The sequence below is a fragment of the Lissotriton vulgaris genome, chromosome 12 (assembly GCF_964263255.1).
Source record: "Lissotriton vulgaris chromosome 12, aLisVul1.2, whole genome shotgun sequence".
Lineage (NCBI taxonomy): Eukaryota > Metazoa > Chordata > Amphibia > Caudata > Salamandridae > Lissotriton > Lissotriton vulgaris.
In genome coordinates this window covers 602752362-602767461 of record NC_141700.1, presented here as the reverse complement: position 1 = coordinate 602767461, position 15100 = coordinate 602752362, and the positions used below count along the sequence as shown (strand labels likewise).

The 15100-nt window shown below is 46.7% G+C and overlaps 1 protein-coding gene across 2 annotated transcripts in view; it reads left to right on the top strand.

The window, feature by feature from the left end:
• Positions 1-15100, top strand: part of LOC147677822 (uncharacterized) — a 273081-nt gene that overhangs the window by 101159 nt on the left and 156822 nt on the right. The gene's annotated exons all lie outside the window — the stretch shown is intronic.

The window sequence follows — 15100 nt, the reverse complement described above, 5'->3', positions numbered from 1 at the left end:
TGCTTAGCCAACTCCTTAACATGTCTAGTGCCACAGGCATCCCAGGCATATTTAAGACGATTTTTACGGGACTGCTAACACCTTTTCAAGCAATTTTGGGAATCGTTCCAAATTTTGTCCACTCTGTTTTTGGTGACATACCCTTATTTTTGGGACTTGTAGCAGGGATTTTATTTTTGACCGTCCTGCTTCGTTATGGCAAGCCAAAGCTCAGACATAGCTCCCATGGGAACGGAAGAGACAATCCTAGCAATGCGCTACCGGGACAGGATAACTAACGTCCTTGGATTGGCCAGGCTGAGAGATCTAAACATGACCTGGTTCCTTTCATTCAGACCTATATGGCAGAACTGTATCTTACCGGTACGTCGATGTATGCTATGCGGAGATGAGTGCGTGTTGGACATCTGTCTTTCACTTCCATCAGCAGTACCAATGGACGTCAATACTTTGCTCAGCCCAATAACGGCTCACGCATTGTGTTGTCCCCAGCGGCTACCAATCCTGATGATGGCATTCGTTGAGACTCCTGTGCTACGACTAGGTGGTAACAGTGGAGCAAGTGACAAAAGCAACATCACCCAGGTACGACCTTCTGTGAGAATTGCTGATCCCGACTATGATGACAGCAATCATTCTCACACCTGCCAAGTTACAGCACTATCGAATTTGGTTGAACTGTCACCTGATTTTGTAGACCAATTCTTTGAGAGCCTGTCTGATATGATGTTCTCACCGAACAGAAATAATAACTTTGGAGAAGCTTTCCGACACACAGCGTTCCCATGAACTCTGAATTCGGCCTTCAGTTTTGAACAACAAAAACTGCTAAAAGCGTTGGAACTCTATTTCCCCGTTCAAGCATTAATTCTTTTGAATTGAACACTTTTTAATATTGACCCCTTTTTGGCACGAACAATTCTTTGCTTAGAGTAAAAACTATTCTTAGAGAACAGAAGCTTCAACTTCTATTTCTAAACACATCTAGAGACATAACAACCTTACACCAGCCCCTATTCGGCTATAAATCCATTTATTCCCTATATTGGCATAACCGTTCAAGTGCGATATTCAGAAACTCATCTCTGGCCTCACACGAACAGATTCATCTTGAAGTAGCAAATTAAATATCCACAAGCAAGGCGGAATATCTGATTTCAAGAAGCATGTTTATGTGTCAGCAGCGAACTGGATTTGCATCACCAACAAGGGATTATGTACTCGTTTTTGATATATTGAAACGCAATGATTGCATTTAAAACATTGGATTTCCTTATGCACGAGATCTGTCATAGAAATGTAGCACTCTGGGAGTAGTAGTGTGGGTAACAGATTCCCAGGCACTATCGATGCCACGTGCAAGGCATGTTGGGTAATGGGTGGTACAGGTCAGGTACAGGGGGTGGGGCTTGTGTTCGTTAAGTAGCACGTGGGGATGGTAGTAACTAAGATTTCACTGTTGTAAGGAAGGGTGAGGCTCGGAACTGATTTAGCAGGTACGTGATGGTGTTAGGCTGGATGTTTAATTAAGTGGGTTTGAAGTGTAAACAGGTTTCTGGAACCTCATTACAGTTGTCATAAGCAGCGGGGAAGAGAAAGCTTAAGAAAGCATGTGCGGAGTTTAAGTGAAACAAAGCATTTTCTCATATGAATCTGGTGCATGATAGATTATTATGACGGAAGGGAGCTTGTTTTTATGAGTGGAAACTGATAGCAGAGGGTTAGAGGTTTGTATTTGAAGCAGAACGCAGCAAGGGAATCTAGTTGGGGAGGAAGTGGGAGCACATGGAAAGGGTACACAGATGGGGGGAAAGGTCATGAGGTGCACGCACAGGCATTGGGAAGAGAAATGTATATATATATATTTTTCTAAAAAAAGAATTTGAAATGCGCTGACACTTTCATTATGCTTTTAGTCTAATGTAAGTTAGGGCTATCATTGCTGCATTTATTGAAAGATGAGAGACAATTGGTTAAAGAGTATGTCTATTCTATAGAGAAAGTGATATATTTTACTTACATTAATTGTTGTTTTGTTGATCTTTCCAGTTACCCCTGACGAAGGGCCCACGGAGGCCCGAAATGCATTGGGTTTTAAAATAAAACTGCTTTTTACGAAATTTGCACTTTTACGTATTCTTGATTGAAGAGGCACGGATGGCCCATTGGGAGTATGAGAAAAACAGAAAATAAGCATTTCTTTGCAAGTGGATGAAACGTGAGAAAATGTAAAAATGAATTTCGAAGAAAAAGTGATGAAAATAAGTGTATTTTTGCACTAAAAAAACAGTTAAAGACAAAAGTGGAATAATTCTGCAACAAGCAGCAGCTACAGTGCCGTGGTTTGGGGCACTACCTAGTGCCCTAGTGTTTGGATGGTCTCACACGAACAGAGCCACATTCCAGAATAGTTTTCTCTGCCACTTCCTTTGCAACCAATTAGTGCAATGAGAGAGCAGAAGTCACTATCTGAGATTCCTAGATTAACACTCCGAGTTCTTCAACAAGATAAAAACTCAGCAAACCTGGAAATCCCCGCTTGCTGTGTTTTGATTAGTAATAGAACTCTAATGAGCAACTGATAGCTATCACTTCCCAGTGACATCTTTAATTGACGTCTTATGTCCAGCAAACTTACGTCAAACATGGCACCTTTCAGGTATAAATATTACCAACGTTGCCTTAAGCAAATGCTGTGCTGCTGTGTTGCTGCTGACGTTGTTAGCTGTGGTTCGCTGAAGCTAGCACCCTGTTGCCCGTCGCCTGAAGCTGCTGTTATGCTGAAGATATCATAGCTGCTATCGCTACTGCTATCGCTGCTAACTGGCGAACGATGGTGTGGTGAAACTAGGAGCTGAACAGCCGTCCCCTGCGAAGAGCCCAGCAGATGCAAGCTGCCCACGGACGCTGTCCCCCCTCCTTCTCCTCCTCGACGCGCTGAAGAGAGACGCTGCCTTTCTCCTGCCGAGAAATCCAGCTCCAGCGTTTCTGGTCTACCCTTGCGGGTGACTGGGATACCGAGTTTCCCTGAAGGAGATACCAGACCTCCATCATTCTATTCAGAGGTATGGTGTTGACTAAACCCTTAGTGAGAATTCTTGAAGCAAACCTTGGCAAAACCAACTTAACTTAAAGCTACTTACTTACTCCCCTCCCAAGTATTAGGCTTAGGTCAGGTACACTGGGGTAGGCGTAGTTAGAAGCACCAGTTGAGTATTTTAGCCTAATGTATATATGACTGTATATATGTTTTATTACTTTTAAACCATTGTATGGCTAAGAAACCATATCAATGCTTTTACAGTATTATTTCGCAATACTTATCTTACTGTACGTACTTTCTATAATAACAAGTCTTGCAATTGTGGCAATACATTTCTCTTGTACGAGAAGAAAGACTGTTCAATAAATGTTAACCCTTTATTGACAAACGCCCGTCTCTCTATTCTCTACATATTGTGAAAGTAATCTGCACTAACCTGACTGAGTAAAATAACTGTCTATTGTTTCACACGACCCTAGAGATTGACTCTTGATCTGAGGAGCAAAGTTGTCATGTTGCACGGTTGTTGGAAAACTGAATCCCTTCTTGTCTGTGCCAGGGAAGCTGATCACTTCCTATTTCAGTCAAGAAAGTTTCCAGTGACCTCTGAGCTAGTTGGTAACAAACCCAATTAAGTTTAGCATAGTCAGTGGAGGCCTGGAAGATCCGCACTTCTACGTCGATACTACTGTTTATGTTATTCCAATGCGCAGGGCCTAGTGGGAAACTAGGAACTACACTACACAGTGACTGAAGGACAGGTCCGTTCTTCAGTGAGTGTCTTTTGCAGAGATACCTTTAACAGAGATGAAGGTGGCTGTGCCAGAGCACTATGATGCCCACTCACCTCAGTATTGACCACTGCTTTAATTGCTATCCTGCGACCAGTGAGAGCTGTGAGTACGGCAAAAGAGATATCGGGATGGAACCTGCAGCTGGGTTAAGAGTTGAGGATGGAGGGATATGGGAAGGAAAAGCAGGAGAGCTAACGCAAGAGAAAGTTAGTGGACAAAACATGAGGGAGGAAAGAGCAAGAGCGAAAAGCATGGAGTAAGGTAGTCTTTGGCCACAATGACCCAACTGAGCACACGGAGGCACTCAGCGTATATACGAGGGCAACTTATTAAACTCCTGCTGGCATCTCACTGAGCTCCTTTAGGCACTCACTGGGCACATCCGGGCACTTGCTGAGATCTGCAGGTACTCACTGATCCTCCTGCAGGCACCTCACTGAGCTCATGCAGGAACCTTGCTGATATGTGCAGGCACTCACTGTGCTCCTGTGGGTACTTTAGTGAGATCTGCAGGCACTCGCGGAGCTCCTGCAAGGACTTCATTAAGTTTCTTTGGGTACTCAATGGAGCTCTGGCTGACCGCAAACTGAGCTCCTACAAGCTGCAGCACGTTTGTGTTCTCCGACAACCACTCACTCCTACAAGCTGCAGCACGATTCTACCTATTTTCTAATGTAATTAGATTATAGACATGGTTAGTAACATGCAGTGGTACAATGCTTCATTACCTCAATCGTTCGCACCCCGTTTCCTAGTTAAATAATCATGCTCGTAATCCAAATGTTGAGATCTAAGGCCTATTTCTTGATAAGCACCGGTCCTCAGAAGGTACAGAAATCTGTGCGAAACAATAAAGTTTCAAAAACATTTTTAAAAAACTGTTTTGGTACATTCTATTTTGCAAATTGATGCTATTGTCCTACGTGTTTGAATATTATTCACAGCAACATCGTTTCTCTATGCAGTGCAAAGCAGTGCATTCCTACTGTGTGGACTATGTCGAGCACCTATCCAAGCTGCATGTAACAAGCTCATTCTTGGGGGTTCCTCTTCTGTCATTTCTGGATCATTTGCTTGGCTGCTGGTAACCAGTGCATTGTTGCTGCTCAAATTCCCCCAAGATCAAATACGTTTTCCCTTCTTAAGGATAGTAAACTAGATTACTTGCAGATGTGTCTCTCATCTTACTTCATTCCATTGCAGACATAATCACATCTACACGATTGCAGCAATATGAGGAGTGCATTCCACTACTCACTGTGCTTCACACCACAAGACTTCTCTTATAATCCACACCCGTGCATCTAGACAGACCAGCTTATTTACTTAGAGCACCTTTGAGAAGCAACTACAACGAGTAATGATGTACCATACCAACTGTATGGCTGTCCATAAGGACCATTTAGGATTGTTTGTGGATAGGGTGCAGAATAAAAAAAGATCAAGGCACAGTATATAGACATTTAACACACAGAGGCCCCAATACTCATTGTATGGTGCTGGCAGGGTGGCAACTTCACACCCTAAAACACCAGCAGCATACGGTAACACCCACCAGTGCTATGCAGATGCTAGTTAATAGGGATGATTTTGTCCGGTCCTAGTTTTACAGTGGAATTTTGAAACGTATTCCCTTTACCATGGGGGTAAGTGCTCACATTTACCACCTGCTGTGCTTTTAGAAGGTGGTAAATTTGAGTGGAGGGGCTGGTGCATGTGAGGTTTGCAAAGACAATCTGAAGCAATTGAGTGCCCGTCAGTGAATACTGATTTCCAAAGACTGGAAATCCGAAGCCAGTGATCAGGAGTGTAAAATACCACTGACCGATCTAATGGGATTAGGGGACTAGACCGATACTTGTGATAATAGCTTTTAGGCCGAAGTCATTTACTGTTGCTCTTAGGGCAACATTTGTACTTTGATAGGGGCAGGAGCCTGACTGGACACCATGTAGGTAGATTATTTTTCCCCAAGTAAGGGTGGGGTTGGTAATCACTCGATTTTCTAAACTCTTAGCAGAAGTAAAGAAATAGGGCCATAACTACCCAGATTGCCTAGGTCAAGAGCTATCTTTTTTAACAAGGGTAAAGCCACTACTTCTTCGAAAGCCATAGGGACACTGTTCTTCCCAAAAGGCAACTTTAGCACATTACAAAGAAGAGGCACGCAGGGGCTGGGCCTTGATGGAGCGGCAGAGCTATTGATCATCACAGGTCAAGAGGTGAGCCAGACTGCAAAGTAAAAATCACTACAGTAGGACCTATTAGGTTCTTGGTAGTGAAATTATTAAAGGATGATTTTGTAGGATCCGAAGAGGATAGAGGTGAGTAGCAGCCTTCACTTGCAATCAGATTCCTGATATTTTCATCTTTGGATCAGAAAAAAATATACTGGATCGTCACTTAGCTTGACCAAAGGAATCATTTTTGTTCTATTAGCTAAACTAACAGTGAGCTAATTGACAACTTAAAAATATATTTTAAGCAATTAGAAGCTGTAAGAATTGCCTGAACAACAATTATGAGCCTTACACCCCTGAGGCGGAAAGCCGGGCGATTAAGGTCGGTATTGAGTTTAAACGCTGACTGTGTTTAATGGTTGCACGATTTTAGCTGTAATCAATTTTAAAGGATTCTGAATTGCACGATTTTAAATGTAATTTTTAAAAGGATTCTGTTTGACTAAGGTGGATTGTACTTGTGGATTTTATTGTCATCTTTTAAAACGAACTTGTTTGCACTATCGTTTTAAAATTAAATTGCACTCACCACTTTAGATACTAACACGCTGGCTGGTGGCGCCGGTCATTTACACTGCTTGTGTACTATCTCCCGACCCTCGTGCAGCCGAATAGGCGCTGACACGGAAGGAGGCACAGGGACCCGCCATCTTGGAGGGAGGGGAAGGTCTGCGGTCTAGTCGGCGCAGCCTCCCGCCCTCCTCCCGCCCCTATAAAATGACCATAGGGACTCGCCAAAGGCAAGCCCGTCTGCGCCCGTCCGCGCCGGGCCCGCGCTCAGCGCCACTACCCCTGGCTGGACTCCCCCAGATCCCAATAGGAGGGTCACATACAATCGAGCACAGCTCTGGAGTCTGCGGGGGGTAAGTGAGAACTATAGCTGCATCACGATGGCCCCAGACAATGAGCGTCAGGGAGGCACGCAACGGTGTCCTGCTTGTAAAGTTAACCTTCCACCGATCACCGGGGGTAGAACCAGGGACTTCACCCATTCCCACATGTCCAAAGAAAGTCGAAGAGATCAAATCACCAACTGTCTCCTCATTAATGCCAGATCTTTGGTAAAGCACAGCATTGAGTGTGCTGAGCTTATTTTGGACAGAAACGTTCAAATAGCCTTTATCACCGAGAAGTGGACGGATGCAGCATCTGGTCCCGATCTGGTAAAGGCTACTCCACCCAATTACCGTAACTTTGTCCTAGATAGACCTGGCAAAAAGGGAGGGGGTCTGGCTATTATCTACCAAGCGGCCCTTCAAGGAGCCTTTTTCCCAGTGACCTCAGTGGCTTGTGAGGCCTTGGGGTTTAAGTTGGAGCTTTCCAATCATCAATTCTTTAAGGGATGTCTCCTGTACAGACCTCCCGGGACAAAGTCTATCTTCCTGGAAACAGTGGGTAGTATTTTGGAGGAAGCCCTTTGCACCAACTTCTTTATGGTTTTGGGCGACTTCAATTTCCATTTAGAAGGAAATACCGATGTGGACACCATGGCCCTAGTGGAAGCGATGTCTGCAGTGGGATTGACCCAGCTGGTCTCTGGGGCAACGCAGGGCGGCCATACATTAGACAGGATATTTTGGAATAATCCCGATCTGATATTTTCCAAGGCTGAACCTGTGTCCTGGTCAGACCATGGGGTGGTGCTCGTTACCATCCTCAGCCCTCCGGTCAAGAAGATTCTGAGAGAGGGGCAATCAACCAGAATGTGCAGGGCCTGGAAAAACACTGATGGTACAGCCCTGGAGGATTTGTTGATAGCCTCTAGGCCAGTCTTGCATACTGATGTGAATAAAGCTACTACCGAGTATACGGAGTGGCTCGACAGGGCCTGTCACAAGTTAGTTCCGCCTAAGCAGTGTCGGCCTGTTAGGTCGGTTCCCTCGGCCCCATGGTACTCAGATGAGCTTAGAGAAAGAAAAACAATTTGTAAAAAGTTAGAAAGAATCTGGCGAGTTAACTATCACGATCTTGATAAAGAAAGATTAAAAATCAGCCTTAGGGCATATAAAGAGAATATCAGGAAGGCCAAGAGTGCATATTATACGGACAGAATTGATAAGGCTAAGAACTCAGCCAAAGAACTTTTCGATACTGTGGTCAGTCTAACCTCCCCTAAATTGGTGACTGTGCCCCCCAATATCGAACTTTGTGAATCACTGGCTGATTTCTTCTTGAATAAAGTTCAAGCTATTTTTTCCACACTTGAACAGCAGGTGACCCTCAGCCTTGCGGAGGAGTCCCATAGGGCCCTTCCTGCTGGGTCCTCGGAGGAAAAATTTGCTGCCTTCAAGCCAGTAAATTCGGGTGATGTTTTAAAACTTCTGATGGCAACCAAGTCCGGCTCACCTCAAGATCCCTGCCCTACATGTATTGCAAAGCTGGCAGCCGTCATTATTGCAGACTCTCTAACTGGCATTTTCAATTTAATGTTTGAAAAAGGCGACTTTCCCACAGTGTAGACCCGGCCCAACATGGGTTTAGAGAAGGACACAGCACTAAGAACGCCCTGATCAAGTCTACAGAGGAGGTCCGGAAGGTGCTCGACGATGGGGGCCAAGCAGTGTTGATACTTCTGGATCTGTCAGCGGCCTTCGATACGGTTCACCACACTTTGTTGGTGGACCGGTTGGAGGGCTGCGGGATCCAGGGGCAAGCACTCAGCACTCTGAAGGCCTTCCTGAAAGACCGGGTACAAGTGGTGGCTATGGGTGACTTCGAATCAAGACCTTTTGAACTCCCGGGGGGGGGGGGTGTGGTCCCTCAGGGATCTTCCCGTAGCCCCACTTTATTTAATATCTATGCATCCTCTCTTGCCCCAGTGATTCGATCCTTCGGGTTTGAGTTAACATCCTACGCAGATGACACCCAGATTGTGGTCTCGGTGCTTCCGGGGAAAGAGCGCCCTCTGCATTGTCTTCAAGGCACTGCACGGTTTAGGTCCGATGTTTCTTCAGGATCATTTCCAGTGGTATAGACCAGGGAGACATTTGAGGTCTGCCAGTATGGGATTGATTAAAACAGCTCTGATCAGAAAGGCTCGCTGGGGGGGCAGGAGCTTTGTTGAGGGAGCAGCAAAGGCATGGAACTCCCTCCCGCTGAACCTTAAATCAAATAACAATCTGCTAGCATTCAGAAAAAACCTCAAAACATGGCTCTTTACCCTCTAGCCGGGGAATCTCAATCTCAGGGAGTCACCACTTCAGCGCCAGGACACCGGTTGGTATTTGTGCGCTCTACAAGTGTTATAAATAAATAAATAAATAAATAAATTATAACTACTGATGTGTAAGTTTTTTTATTCTTTCCAGGAAATACGAATGAACTACTAAGAGAATAGTGTTGTACCACATCATGGATTTAGAAATAGCCAGACTTTGTCCACTGCTTAAATAGTTATATGAGAGTTATAGGAGTGGGGTTGGTTGCCAGGGGCAACACTTACCTTAAGGAGAAGGATGTAAGAGAGAGTCCATAGATAGGATGATTTATAGGATATTGGAATCATTACCCGAGTGATTTCTAGCAAGATGCTGGAATGGTTTGCTGTGAGAAAGTGCTATCTTTCTTGCATGGTATCCCCCCACTTTTCTCTGAATTGCTGATGTGCTTTGAGTGTGCCCTGGGCTCCTGCCAATCAGGTGCCCAGGGCCTGTGTTCCTTCCCTAAAACTGCATTGAAGCTGACACCCAATTGGCATATTTGGCCACGTGTCAGCCCCTGGTAAATGGTACCCTGGGTGCCCAGGGAATTGTGGCCAGAGAAGGCCCCTAAGGGCTGCAGCACTTATTGTGCCACCCTTAGGGGCCCTGCACCCTGACACCCACCCCCTGCCTTGGCAGACTGAGTGTCCTGGTGCAGACCTAAACAAAGAGTCGACATGGCACACATCCCTGTGTGCCATGCCCACAAACCCACTGCCCTGGCATACACCAGTCACCCCTCTATCTGGGTGCCCTATGCCAGTGGTGTGGGCACAGGTGCATGAGCCATGTACCCCTACAGTACCCAGGGCCATTTCTGTGCACTGGAAGTGCAGCGATGATGCCATTAAGAGTATATGGTGCTGGGAGGTTGTCATTACGAACTCCACAGCACCATAATGGCTACACTGAAGACTGACAAGTTTGAAATCAAACTTCTCAGCACATTAAACCCACACTGATGCCAGTGTGGGATTTAATGTAAAATGCACTACAGAGGGCATCCTAGATATGCCCCCTGAAACCTAACCTACAATCCACGTCTTGTCTCAGAGGCTGCCTAGGCTGCCACACAGCAGACATGTTGCTGGACCCCTGGGTGGAGAGCCCCCGCTCTCCTGGGCCTGCAACAATGCACATCCTGGGCGAGGTGCTAGGCCTCCTCCCCCAGGATGGGCAGGGGGAAGCTTCAAAGGCATACCCCCTTTGTGAGCTTCTCCAGACCACTTGCTGTACCTAGCAACTGGCCCCCACCAGTTCTGACCCCCACTTTGGCGGGAAGACTGGCGGGAAACCCTACGTCAGGAAGCGGGGTGTGCCAGTCTGTGCCAACTTCACCCCTCAGGTGGGAGAGGCGAGGAGAAGCAAAACTCCAGGCTCCGGCGACCTTGAGGATGGGGAGCCCTGCCCAATTAGAGATAGGCCCCTGCCCCCCTCCCACAGGAGAGGAGCAGGATAGGGGGTGTACTCACCCCAGGACAGGGACCTATTGGTCTCTGCCCTTCCCCTACCTGTAATGCCCCTAAATGTAGTATTTAGGGGCACACTGAACCTTCCTTCGTCAGATCCAGATTCTGAAAGAAGACCAAGCAGAAGAAGACCTGCTGTGCAGCTGCTAACAAGAGGACAACACCAACTGACTTGGCCCCAGCTCTACAGGCCTGTTGATCTTTGAACCTGCTCCTGCTAAATCCCGGCCTCTCCTGCGGACATCCACCTGAAGAACCCCGGAGGACCTGCCTGCCTTGACCCTCTTAGAGACTGGGACTCCCATGAGCAGTGGCTCTGCTCCAATAGCAATACCTCTGGTGCCAGCCAGGAACCGTGAATCCTGCCCACTCTGCACCCACCGAGCCCCGCGTGTGCCCAAGTGGACAAAGACCTGGAGGACGGTACCCCCAGCGATTCTGACCTGGAATCCATTGCCCAAGGATCCTCCTCGATGACCCAGACGACGCCTGCAGACTCAGAACCAGGGACCCCTCCTACCGCGACCAGCAGTGGGTAAGATTTCCCGATGTCCAAAGACACCCCTGCACCGACGCCCCCAAGCCTCCTGTGCCCAACTCCGTGGGGCCTACCTACCCTCCAAGATCCCAACTTACGCCTCGAAGTGTGGGTCGCTCCAGAAGCTCCACCGTCCCCGGGCCTGCAGCCTTTGTTCCCTTTTCAAGATCTCCATTGAATAACATTGAGCACCCGACGGCTCAAAAGCACCCTGCACCCAGCCGCCTGAGTGCCCCTTGCAGTTCAATCTTTGTCCTATCCTACTTCCCCATGTGCCCTGAGCAAGTGACCAGGAGCCCAGCTCCCACAGCCGCGTGGCCTGCTAGCCAGCAGCCACCGACGAAGGCACCCTGCCTCTCATTGGATAACATTGGGCCTAACTACCTCTGCACCCGGCTGTCCCTGTGCCGCTGAGGGTGTACCAACTGTACCTACCTGACCCTGGGAGACCCCTAAGTCTATGCCCAGAACCTTAACTCTGCCAGTCGAGTACTTCTCTAAAAGCCCATAACTCACTTTTCTTCTATAGGCTAACATTGACTGGTTTCACTTGGAAATTCTTCTAAGTGTGGAGTTTTGGAACTTTAAAATATTCACCTAAAATCAGCCGAATAACGAATTCCCATTTACTCACCTGTTATAAGGAGAGACCTCAGTGCTGCACCTTTTAGCCCGGCACCAACCCTGAAAAGTAATTTTAACCGTACTTACCTGTAACCTGAATTTTCTTCCATAGGAAACCATTGACTATTTTTTCTGTGAAATTTCTTCTGTCGATTTTTGCAAAGTACAAATATTCTTTAAAAATCGTACCAACTACCAAAACGTAATTACTTACCTGTTTTAGATAGAGGTCCCAATGCTGAACCTAGGAGTCCAGTGCTGGATTACAAAAATAACGTGAACATACTTTACCTGCATATTGAATTTTCTTCCATAGGAAACCATTGACTGTTTTTCTCTGAAATTTCTTCTGTCGATTTTTGCAAACTACAAATATTCTTTAAAAATCGTACCAACTACCAAAACGTAATTACTTACCTGTTTTAAATAGAGGTCCCAGTGCTGAACATAGGAGTCCAGTACTGGATTGCAAAAGTAACGAGAATCTACTTTAACTGCAAATTGAATTTCCTTCCATAGGATAACATTGGTAATTTAAACTGAAAAAGTGTCAAATTTTAAAATACAATAATGAATGAATGAAATGAAAATTGCACTTGTATAGCGCTAAACTACCCGGAGGCCTCGTAGCGCTTGTGACTGAAGTTGCTTAACGCGGGCTCAGGGCAGATCAGCAGAATTTGGCGTACAAGTGTGTTTTCAAGGCTTTCCTGAAGGACAGGTGATTACTGTTGCCTCGAAGGGATAGAGGGAGGGTGTTCCAGAGTTTGGCCGCAGTATGGGAGAAAGAGCGGCCTCCCCATCGAGCTTTCCTGACTCTAGCGGAAGTAGCCAGCCAGAGGGTGCAGGAGCGGAGGGAACGGGACGGGACGTAGGGAGTAGCCAAGGGATGCAGAATGGCGGGACCTGCGCGATGAAAGGCTTTGTGTAGGATACACATAGCCTTAAATTGTACTCTTGCCACTATAGGGAGCCAGTGAAGCTCCCTTAGGGCATTCCTCGCTGACTGCCAGCGAGGGAGATTGTAGAGTAGGCGGGCCGCACTATTTTGTGTGACTTGGAGCTTCTGGGTGGCAAAGGTCGGAGCTCCCATGTAGAGGGCATTCCCGTAATCCAGGCGGGAGAGTATAAGGGCCTGGACCAGGATCCTCCTTGCCTGGAATGGGAGCAGAGGGAGCACCTTCCGCAACATCCTCATAAGCCCAAAGCAGGTGGCGGCGGTCTTTGTGGCTTGGACTGAAAAGTCCAAAGCTTTATCGAACCAGATCCCGAGGCTTTTTATTTGGGACTTGGGGACGGGGGGCAGGCCCAAACATGGTGGCCAGATGGATGCAAGAACAGAGGGAGAAGGATTGCCCAATAGGATGACGTCTGTCTTCTCCCCGTTAAGTTTTAGGCAGGAAGATTGCATCCATCTGGCAACAGCCTCCAGACAGGGGCCTAGGGTGTGGGACGATCCCTCAGAGTGGTCTAAGGAGACCACCAGTTGGGTATCGTCCGCGTAGGTGACGATACGCACACCGAAGGGATGGACTATCCTGTCTAGGGGTTCCATGTAGGCATTAAACAGGGTAGGGCTCAGGGAGGAGCCCTGGGGGACCCCACACCTGAGTGGGTGTTTAGGAGACACCGCCTCGCCCTCAAAGACAGGAAGGATGTCAGCCATTGCAGGGCCGCGCCCGACACGCCCATGTCCGCCAATCGATGTAATAGCGTGACATGGTTCACCGTGTCGAACGCGGCGCTGAGATCTAAGAGGATGATGGCGACTTTTCCACCCCGGTCCAACACAGCTCTTGCCTCTTCCGTCACCGCTAAGAGAGCGGTTTCAGTCCCATGCAGAGGACGGAACCCTGTCTGAGAGGCCCGCAGAAGACTATTGGACTCCAGATAGTTCATCAAGGCGTTATTTACGTGCCTCTCTAGCAGTTTGCTCAGCCAGGGGAGTAAGGAAATAGGACGGTAGTTCGCCAAGTTGTTCTGGTCAAGATTGGGCTTCTTCAACAGAGCCCTCACCATCGCGCACTTCCATGAAGGTGGTACGGATTTAGAGGTGATGGATGTGTTGAGAACGTCCAATATGACTGGGCGAATAATGTCCGTGACCTTAGTGAGGGTCTGGGGGGGTGCTGGATCGTTGGGAGAACCAGAGGTGATTTTGGGGATGAGTTTATCCAAGGCAGGAATGTCCAAAAGTGGGATTGTATCAAGCGTACAGAGGACAGAGGAGTCGGAGGTTGTAGATACAAGGGGTTCCGTATCATTGTTATCATTAATATTCCTTAAAAATCACTACTGTAACCAAAACCCTTTTACTTAACTGTTTACAGCTCATGTCCCGGTACTGAATCTAGGATCCAGTCCTGTGGTTAGAAAAGTAATCTACAAAGTAACTAATTGCATTTAACCTGAAATTTCCATTGAGCTCAATGTTGCATTGTGTTTGAAATTATGTTGCATATTGCAACAAACTGTAACTATTGCATTCAAAAAGTCTATTACCTATTTGAAAAGTATTTAACTAAAGTAACGCATCCTGAGAAAGTATATTTTGATACCTTGTTGGTTCTAAAAGAAAACAGCTATATCTTTTGATACAAAGCCATTGGCCTAGAGTTCAGTTCTTGAGTGTGTGAGACCATTTGCTGACTGAGTGTGTGAAACAAGTGCTTTACACTGTCCTCTGATACTGCCTTACTGCTCGACCAGGCTACCACTTTAGAGAGTAAGGTTATATCTAACTTTAGCCTCTGCCAAAACTCTGGGGACTGGGGACTCTATACACACTGTTCCTTACTTGGATCCAGTATATATAGAGCCACTTTCCTACATTTGCTTAAGAGTAGAATAGGAAAAGCTTTTATCTTGGAATATATCTAATGGTTTAGAAGATGGATCAATAAGGTCTGTGTGATGGTTCAGTGTGGGAGTGAAGTCTCAGTCTTTGAGTCGGAGGGGAGGGGAGGGATAATCCTTGGTAGAATTGATTGGCCTATTGGTAAAAGATTAAGGGTGTTTTAGAGGCACCATGTCCATTTTGGACTGGAACAAATGATGAAGATTTGTTGTGAGGGAGATCAGAAACAGATCCCAATGAAGTAGCTATAAACCCGAAGTCTTCATGTGTGTGGCTGTGATGCAACCCTGACGTGGTAAGCCAAAACATAATAAAGGCTACTGCCTGGCCAGTGT